Here is an 8,672-nt window from a genome sequence, read left to right on the forward strand (position 1 = left end):
TCATATCTTTATCTGAACATCAATATCAAGAAGTGTTTTCTGTTCATCTATTCAACACATGCCATTACTTCCACTCATGAACCTCTTCTTTCTCTCCTTCCAGAAGAAAGCACATAACATTAGGTAGAGGTAACTCTCCAGCCAGCTCTCAACTCACATCTGGCCCTGAATATAGCCAGTATGAAAGTGAGTGTCCATCAGATTTTACAGCAGGCTCAGCTGTCAGCAACAGCTACCTGGTCATAAAATTCTATGTTACCCACAACAAACTGCATAAAACCTACGTGAGGGCTAGAATTTAGCAGTGAACGATAAGGTGTGTAACAATTTTCCCCTTTAAGTAATGATGAGATAGGCATCACAAGTGTAATGAAGGTCTGCTGTTGTACAAGTGACTCGTGCAACTGCAGACCTACCACAGGCCACGCATGTACTGACTAAATTCATGGAAGTGGTCTCCAGACATATGGTCTCTGCTGCCGGCACATGATCATGTTTCTTTGTATATTAGCTGATCAGACCCACGGAGATTTGCGAAGAAAATTGCAGACTTGCTGCAACTAACAATTACTCCATGATTTTCCTTTGTGTTTGATTTTTTTGATTGAACATGAATTGCACAGTGTGCTACAGAATCCGTTTTCCTGGACACAGCTTTTTCCTGAAATTTCTTTGTATTTTATAACAAACATGTTAATCATAGCAAAGAAAAAGAATAAGGAATGAATATGTTGAGTGTTTGTATGATAACATCACCAACTGTAATTGCCAGGCTAAAATAAATTAGGCCAGAGACAAGTGTTCACCATAGGCCTTTGGCTTTGGAATGCTAATGTCTTGACTATGGGGCTGAATTTGCGTTAGCTTAAGTGAAACTGATTTCAAAGTCTGAGCTGAAGCTGTCAGCAGCGCCCAGTAGTCACTTTAGAAATTAGGTCTCAGGAATGATGTATCATTTTATCAGGTGTTCCAGATGGCACTCCTTACCTCCCTCTGGCTGCGACAGTACAAAATATTGCTTTGACTGCTAGATATCTTAAATCCATGTGGTTCGTGCTTAGCTTGATTTTTCAATGCTGTCTGCACAGAGCTTGCAACGGGAGATTGAATTCTGAGTACACAAATTATCCATCTCTGCCAGAGGCGTAAAAACTGTTATCCATCATCTAACTTCAGTTCCCAATCCTGCAGCAATGTACACAATTTCAGTCCCAGCCCTGACATCGGGAAGAAAAACCTTATTTATTATCCAAATGAAGCAACCATCAGCACTGTTGCAGATGTGATCTCAGTATCCAATCTAAACCTAAAGCTGCATACGCTACTGCTCATGCAGGTTTCAGGTTTACTCAAGTGCACATGAAACTACTATGCAGAGTTACTGTAAGCTCCAATATATTCAGGGAAAGTGACCTTGAGATACAATAACTTAAGTCTCTCATTAATGTTCAACCATATCCTTGCACTACACAAAATTCTCCCAATCACTTTGCAGTAGCTTGTTCAGGCATATAAATTGATTACTGTTCAAAATAAGCAAGCCTTGAGATTGTTCACTTAATAGAAATATTGTTTTTATATACTTCCCAGTGATTTTATGCAAATGCAGATCATTATTGTGCCAGAAAACTCCTCGACTAAGTCATTTGTGTAAATAAGCTAATGTAATGGTTATTAACATTCACTAATTTAATCCTCAATCACTGGGCCAACTTAAGGTTTGTAATTGGGTTTCCCCAATAATAGATTGCATGCAATGCTTAGCTGAGCTACAAATTATAGTCATAGAGTCACAGAGTTATACACCACAGAAACAGGCCCTTTGGCCCAACTAGTCCATGCCGACCAAGATGTCTCATCCAAGCTAGTCCCATTTACCAGCATTTGGCCAATAACCTTCTAACCTTTCCAATCCATGTACTCGTCCAACTGTCTTATAAAAGTTATTATTGTACCTCTCTCAACTACTTCCTTTGGCAACTCATCCCACACAGATACCACCCTTTGTGTAAAAAAAGTTGCGTCTCAAGTTCCCATTAAATCTTTCCCCTCACACCTTAAACCTATGCCCTCTAGTTCTTGATTTCCCAACCCTGGGGAAAAGACTAAGTGCACCCTATCTATGCCCCTCATAATTTTATACTCCTCTATAAGATTACCTCTCAGTCTCCTATGCTCTAAGGAATAAAGTCCTAGCCTGTCCAACCTCTCCCTATAACTCAGTCCCTCAAGTCCTAGCAACATCCTTGTAAATCTTTTCTGCACTCTTTCCAGTTATAAACATCTTTCCTAGAGCAGGACAACCAAAACTGAACACAATACTCAAAGTGCGGCCTCACCAGTGTCCTGTACAACCGCACCATGACTTCACAACTTTTATACTCAATGCCTGACTTATGAAGGCCAGCATGCTGAAAGCCTTCTTCACCACTCTGCCTACCTGTGACTCCACTTTCAGTGAATCATGTACCTGTACTCCAAGGGTCCTGTACTCCAAGGCTCCTCTGTTCTACAACACTCCTCAGGGCCCTGCTGTTCACTGTGAAAGTCCTACCTGGATTTGACTTTCCAAAATGCAACACCTCGCACCCATCCGAATTAAACTCCCTTTGCCATTCCTCAGCCCACTTACTCGGTTGATCAAGACACCCCTGTAATTTTTGATAATGTTCTTCATTGTCCACTATACCACCTATTTTAGTGTCATCTGCAAACTTACTAACCATGTCTTGTACATTCTTATCCAAATCATTGATATAGATGACAAACAACAATGGGCCCAGCACTGACCGCTGAGGCACACCACCAGTCACGGGCCTCCAGTCCTAGAAACAAACTTCCACCATCACCCTCTGCTTTCTGCCATCGAGCCAACTGTGTATCCAATTAGCCAGCTCTCCCTGGATTCCATACAATCTAACCTTCCAGAACAGCCTACCATGTAGAACCATATCAAAGGCCTTACTGAAGTCCATATAAACCATCCTGCCTTCATTAACTATCTTGGTCACATCAAAAATCTCAATCAAGTTCACTAGACATGATCTCCCATGCACAAAGCCATGCTGATTACCACTGTCTTTCCAGATGTACGTATATCTTATCCCTCAGAATCGTCTCCAGTAACTTTCCTTCCACAGATGTTAGACTTACTAGTCTATAGTTCCCAAGTCTTTGTTTGCTGTCCTTCTTAATTAAAGGCACAACATTTACTACCCACTAGTCTACTGGCACCTCACCCATGGCTAATGATGATGCAAATATCTCAAACAGGGCTCCCAGAATTTCTTTTCTAGCCTCCCACAATGTTCTTGGATAAACCTGGACAGGCCCTGGAGATCTGTCTACCTTCGTACCTTTCAAGAGCTTGGATAGCTACATGGGACTGGGGCAGGGGTAACATGTACAAGAGCACCTCCTGTACTGTAATGTGGACTATCCCCAAGATCTCCCCATTGCTTTTCCTAGTTTTAAAGTCTTCATGTCTTTCTCCATGAAGAACAGAGGAGGAACATTCATTAAGGATCGCTTCTCGGCCTTTTGGCTAAGATCAAGTGTAGTATCAACTCATGGTGGATCTCTACAGACACTGACATTGAAGAAAAGACATCGAGGGCTCTTCGCGATCAAGCAGCTGCCTGATGAGAGCTTAACCTGCTGACACAGAGGAGGATCCTAATGCTGATTGAGAAACCAGTCTAACTCCTCTGTTCGGCAACGACCACATCAGGATGGCGGCAGCGACGAGCACCTCGGGAGGAGGGATCCGCAATACCGTCCGACTGACAGTGAAGGATCTCAGCGAAGGGAACCCTTTCATGTGGGACCTCTTCATCGGAAAGGTCTTGCTGGATACTTGCAAGTTCGAGGCAAAGGATACCTACTGCCTCCAGGACTTCACGGGTAACGGATACTTCGACGTTACCCTCAAGCACCCAGCAGAATGGCAGAAACTGCTGCAGGACTTTTGGGAGAAGGGGAATGAAGCTCCGTTGTCACTGCTGAAGGTGAAGCCACTCTTTACCCTCTCCACCCAGAAGGAATATGTGGTAACGGTACACATATTTAACCCACATGTGCCTGTGGTGGATGTCCTCACTTTCCTGGCTCATTAAGTCGAGGGAGCGGGAAGCTGCATCGACGTCAAGGACCTGTCTGGGATCTGGACCAGCAAGCGCCAGGTAAAGGTCAAGCTGAGAGTCGACGCAAATGGATCCATCATCCACCCCCCCCTCAGTCTTTGCCATCGGAGGGAACCGTGGATACATGGTGTACACGGGACAACCCAGGGTGTGTTGCAACGGCGACAAACCCGGACATGTGGCGGCGCAGTGCAGTGCAGTCATCTGCAAGAACTGCAAGCAGGAAGGTCACCAAACAAAGGACTGTTGGGAAAGCAAATGTTGCAACCTGTGCGGGGAAGCAGGCCACCTCTACAAGGCCCGCCCAAAATGGGCCTGTACCTACGCACAGGCAATAAGAGGGGGTGTCAGCACCAATAGCACCCTGAGGAACACCGACACAACCCCCACCAGCACAGTGGCCCCAGAAGAGACCAAGACCAGGGAGGGTGAGGACAGCCCGACTGCCTTGAGCTCCCAACCCCCAGCTATGAACTCCCAGCCCTCTCCCCAAGAGGAGGAGTCAGTGGAAGAAGGAGTGGGGGAGGGACAAGAAAGGGACTGACAGGTGGTGAAGAGGAAGAAAGCACAGAAGACGCCACCCAAGAGACAATTGGCCACAAAAAACAGGAGTACTGGAAAGAAAAGAGTAATGCAACAGATGGACACCAGCAACCTCTCCTCTTCAGAGGATGAAAGCAAAACAGAAGCCAATGATGGAGGCAGAGGAAGCAGCAAAATGGAGGAGAGAAGGTGGAAGAGAACCAACAGACAGGAACAAGCGAGGGAACAACCCTGCCCGCTGACCCCCAGCTCAGGGAGGCCGGGAGCAGCACAGAGGCCATCGCCCCCAGCTCCGGGAGACCACGAGCAGCACCGCATCTGATGCACCCCAGCACCGGGAGAGGAAAGAAACTGGACTACCAGTGAAAGGGGCACAGACAGATCCCCCCCCCCCCCCCCCAAGCGACACCACCAGCCTCGCCACAAGGGGCCCCACACCCAGGGGGAGACCACTCCCAGTATCTGAGCCCGGAATCGGCGATGCAGTTCACCAAAGCTGTGGGTATGAGGGTCCAGGACAAATGAAAATGGACTGTGTAACTGGAACTGAACTCCAAAAGAGCCATAGAGATAAAACTGGCATCTCTAGATGTGCGCAGTGTGAAGCGCACTGCGCGATCTGTTAATGCCTTGCAGTACCTCGCCAAGGTCAAGGTGGATGTGACTTTCTTACAAGAGTGTGGGCTGCCATACCTCCGCAACCTTTGGAGGTGGTCGTGATGGTGGACCCACGGACTGTTGGTATAGTCGGGTGGCAATGATTGTCGCGCTTCCGGCCTGGGGATTCTGATGTGGTGGGGGGGGGGGGGGGGGCAACTTCTCAATCACTGAGGTCAAAGAGGTGGTGGGGGGGGGCGGGTCCTTGTGGCAGATGTGATGTGCCAGAATACTCCGCTCCGGTTAATTAACTCGTACGCCTCACCTGTGCAGAGCAAGCGGCTGGCCGTCCTCCAGCAGCTCCCACCGCTGCTGGTGACGTCCCGGCCGGTCGTTCTGGCCGGTGAATTCAACTGCATCATCGATGCTGCTGGATGATCTGGCAGTGCCGACAGCAGACCGGACAGCACCTCCAGACTCCTGATGGAAACGGTCGAAGATGCCAAGTTGCGCGACGCCTTCAGCACACTTGCAGGCGGAGCACAGCCGCAACACACCTGGTCAAGATCGGACGGCTCAGCCCGGTAGTGGATCGACTCCCTCTTCGTGTCGGAGCCAGTCACGGTCAGATCCACCGATGTCACGCCGGTGTTCTTCTCTGACCACCGTCTCCTTCGGGCCTCCTGTCACCTACAGGAGGACCAGAAGGCAGGCAGGAGGATGTGGAAGTTGAACGTCAAGCTGCTGACCCCGGAGAGCATTGAGGAACTAAAGAGGGATTACGCAGGTTGGAGAACTGTGAAACTTTGACTCCCCTGTGTACTGGTGGGAAGCGACAAAGGAGAACATCAAGAGTTTCTTCATCTGCATGGGGGGTCCAGAAAGCAAGACAGAGTCAGAGGGAACTGTGCCAACACCAGACAGACTTGCAGCAACACCTCTTTCTGCAGTCGAAGGGAGTGGATGTGAGGGAGGAACTCCGAGAGGTGAAGAGCTGGCAAGCCCAGCTCCATGCTTCCGAATCCTCCAAGATTATCTTCTGATCCAGGGTCCACTCCATGGAGCAGGATGAGACGTACTCACATTTCTTCTTCCAAAAGGTGCACAGGGGGAGCTCTGTGATTCACAGCCTTAAGGAAGTTCAGTAACATCCTCGCAGGCAGACATATCAAGGATCTGCAGATCTTTCTATGCCAGTCTGTATGACACGAAGGCTACAGACAGCACAGCCTCCCAGAACTTCAGTCCTCTATCATGGAGGTCTTAGATGCAGCAAGCGGGAGAGTCTGGACCAACCAATGACCCTGTGACCCTGGAGGAGCTGATTGGCTCCATCCATTCCTTTGAGTCGAACAAAACTCCCAGAAGCGATGGCTTATTGGCTGAGTTGTGCTTGGCTCTGTGGGACTGGATGGGCCCGGACCTACTGGGAGTGTACAACGCTATGCTTCTGGCTGGTGGCATGTCAGAATCCATGAGGAAGGGCACCATAACCCTCATCTACAAGCAGAAGGGGGTGAGGGAGGACATCAGAAATTGGAGACCCATCTCACTGTTGAATGTGGATTATAAGATCCTGTCCAAGGCCATCGCCAACAGGGTTAAGTCTGCTCTGGGACAGGTGATCCACCTGGACCAAACCTGTGCTGTACCTGACAGGAAGATCTTTGACAGCCTCGCGCTGCTCAGGGATACCATCGCCAATGTGCAGGACAGAGGGGTGAACACCTGCCTGGTCAGCTTGGACCAGGAGAAGGCCTTTGACAGGATATCACACACGTACATGTTGGACGTGCTCTCCAAAATGGGCTTTGGGGAGGGAATCAGGAATTGGATCCAACTGCTCTACACAGACATCTGTAGCGAAGTCCAAATCAATGGGTGGGAAACAGACAGCTTCCCCATCAAGTCTGGAGTCAGGCAGGGCTGCCCTCTCTCCCCTGTCTTGTTTATGTGCTGTATAGAACCCTTTGCCGAATCCATCAGGAAAGACGAGAGCATCAGAGGGGTGATGTTGCCGGGCAATGGGGTCACCCAGGTGAAAACCTCCCTGTACATTGATGACGTCGCCATCTTCTGCTCCGACCCAAGGTCAGTTCACAGATTGATCAGCATCTGCGACCAGTTTGAGTTGGCATCAGGGGCCAGAGTTAACCCCACAAAGAGCGAGGCCATGCTCTTCGGCAACTGGTCTGACTGATCTAACATCCCCTTCGCCGTCAGGCCTGTATCTGAAGGTGCTGGGGATCTGGTTTGGAGAGGCCGAGGCGTGCAACAAAAATTGGCAGGAGCGGATTGGGAAGGTGAAGCAGAAACTGGGACTGTGGGAACGACGCTCCCTATCGATAACTGGGAAGAACTTGGTCATCAGGTGTGAGGTGTTCTCAGGGCTGCTGTACTTGGCACAGGTGTGGCCTGCTCCTCACTTCTCTGGCTTGGAAATCACCCGTGCCATCTTCCGGTTCATCTGGGGATCCAAGATGGAGTGGGTCCGAGGGGTCATCATGCACAAGTCCCTGGATAATGGCGGGTAAAGGTGTCCCCATTGTCACCCTCATTCTGATGACCACCTTCGTCTGTGGCTGCATCAGGCTGTAGTGGAACCCAAGTACGTGAGCACCAGGTGTCACTACATACCGAGGTTCTACCTGTCCCAGCTGTTGCGAAGGACGGGCCTGGCCCCGTTGCTGCGCAACGTCCCAGTCAGCTGGACGCTGCCGCACTACTGGTCCTTCGTGGAGAAGTTCTTCCAGACCACAAGTCCATTGGGCAGTGGTCAGCACGTGACATCCTGCAGACACTGGAGGAAAAGGACTCAATGGATACTGTGGGGTGGTTCCCTCAGCAGACCATCCAGGCTATCTGGCAGAACGCGTCATCGCCAGAACTCACCAACAAGCACTTGGCTGGTGGTGAGAAGGGCCCTCCCAGTCAGATCCTTCCTGCATGGTCAGAACATCACTCCCAGTGCGCGCTGCACCCAGGAAGACTGAGCTGGGGACAAGACGGTCGCCCACCTCTTTGCGGGCTATGGGTTTGCGAGGAGGGTGTGACAAAAGATGCAAGGGTCCTTATCACGGTTCATCCCCAGCAGCTGCGTAACAGAGGATTCTCTGATCTACAGGCTGTTCCCGGAGACACACACAGAGACGGACATCAACTGCTGCTGGAAGGTCGTCAACTCAGTGAAAGACGCTCTTTGGTCTGCCCGAAACTTGTTGGTCTCCCAGCACTGCGACACTGCGAGATGTCCGTAGGGGAATGCTGCCGACTGGCACATTCCAGGCTGCAGGAGTACGTGCTGAGGGACGCACTGAAGCTGGGCGCAGCCAACGCAAGGGCTTGGTGGGGAAGGACGACAGTTTAGGGTTCTTCTGCCACTGGAGAAGG

The 8,672-nt window shown here is 49.8% G+C and overlaps 1 non-coding gene across 1 annotated transcript; it reads left to right on the forward strand.

Annotated features, from left to right (window-relative positions):
- The first annotated feature begins 3,524 nt into the window (after positions 1 to 3,524).
- Positions 3,525 to 3,724, forward strand: LOC127567579 (U2 spliceosomal RNA). The gene has a single exon (XR_007955918.1). It is a non-coding gene; the product is annotated as a U2 spliceosomal RNA (small nuclear RNA).
- Positions 3,725 to 8,672: the final 4,948 nt, after the last annotated feature.

The sequence above is a fragment of the Pristis pectinata genome, chromosome 2 (assembly GCF_009764475.1).
Source record: "Pristis pectinata isolate sPriPec2 chromosome 2, sPriPec2.1.pri, whole genome shotgun sequence".
Lineage (NCBI taxonomy): Eukaryota > Metazoa > Chordata > Chondrichthyes > Rhinopristiformes > Pristidae > Pristis > Pristis pectinata.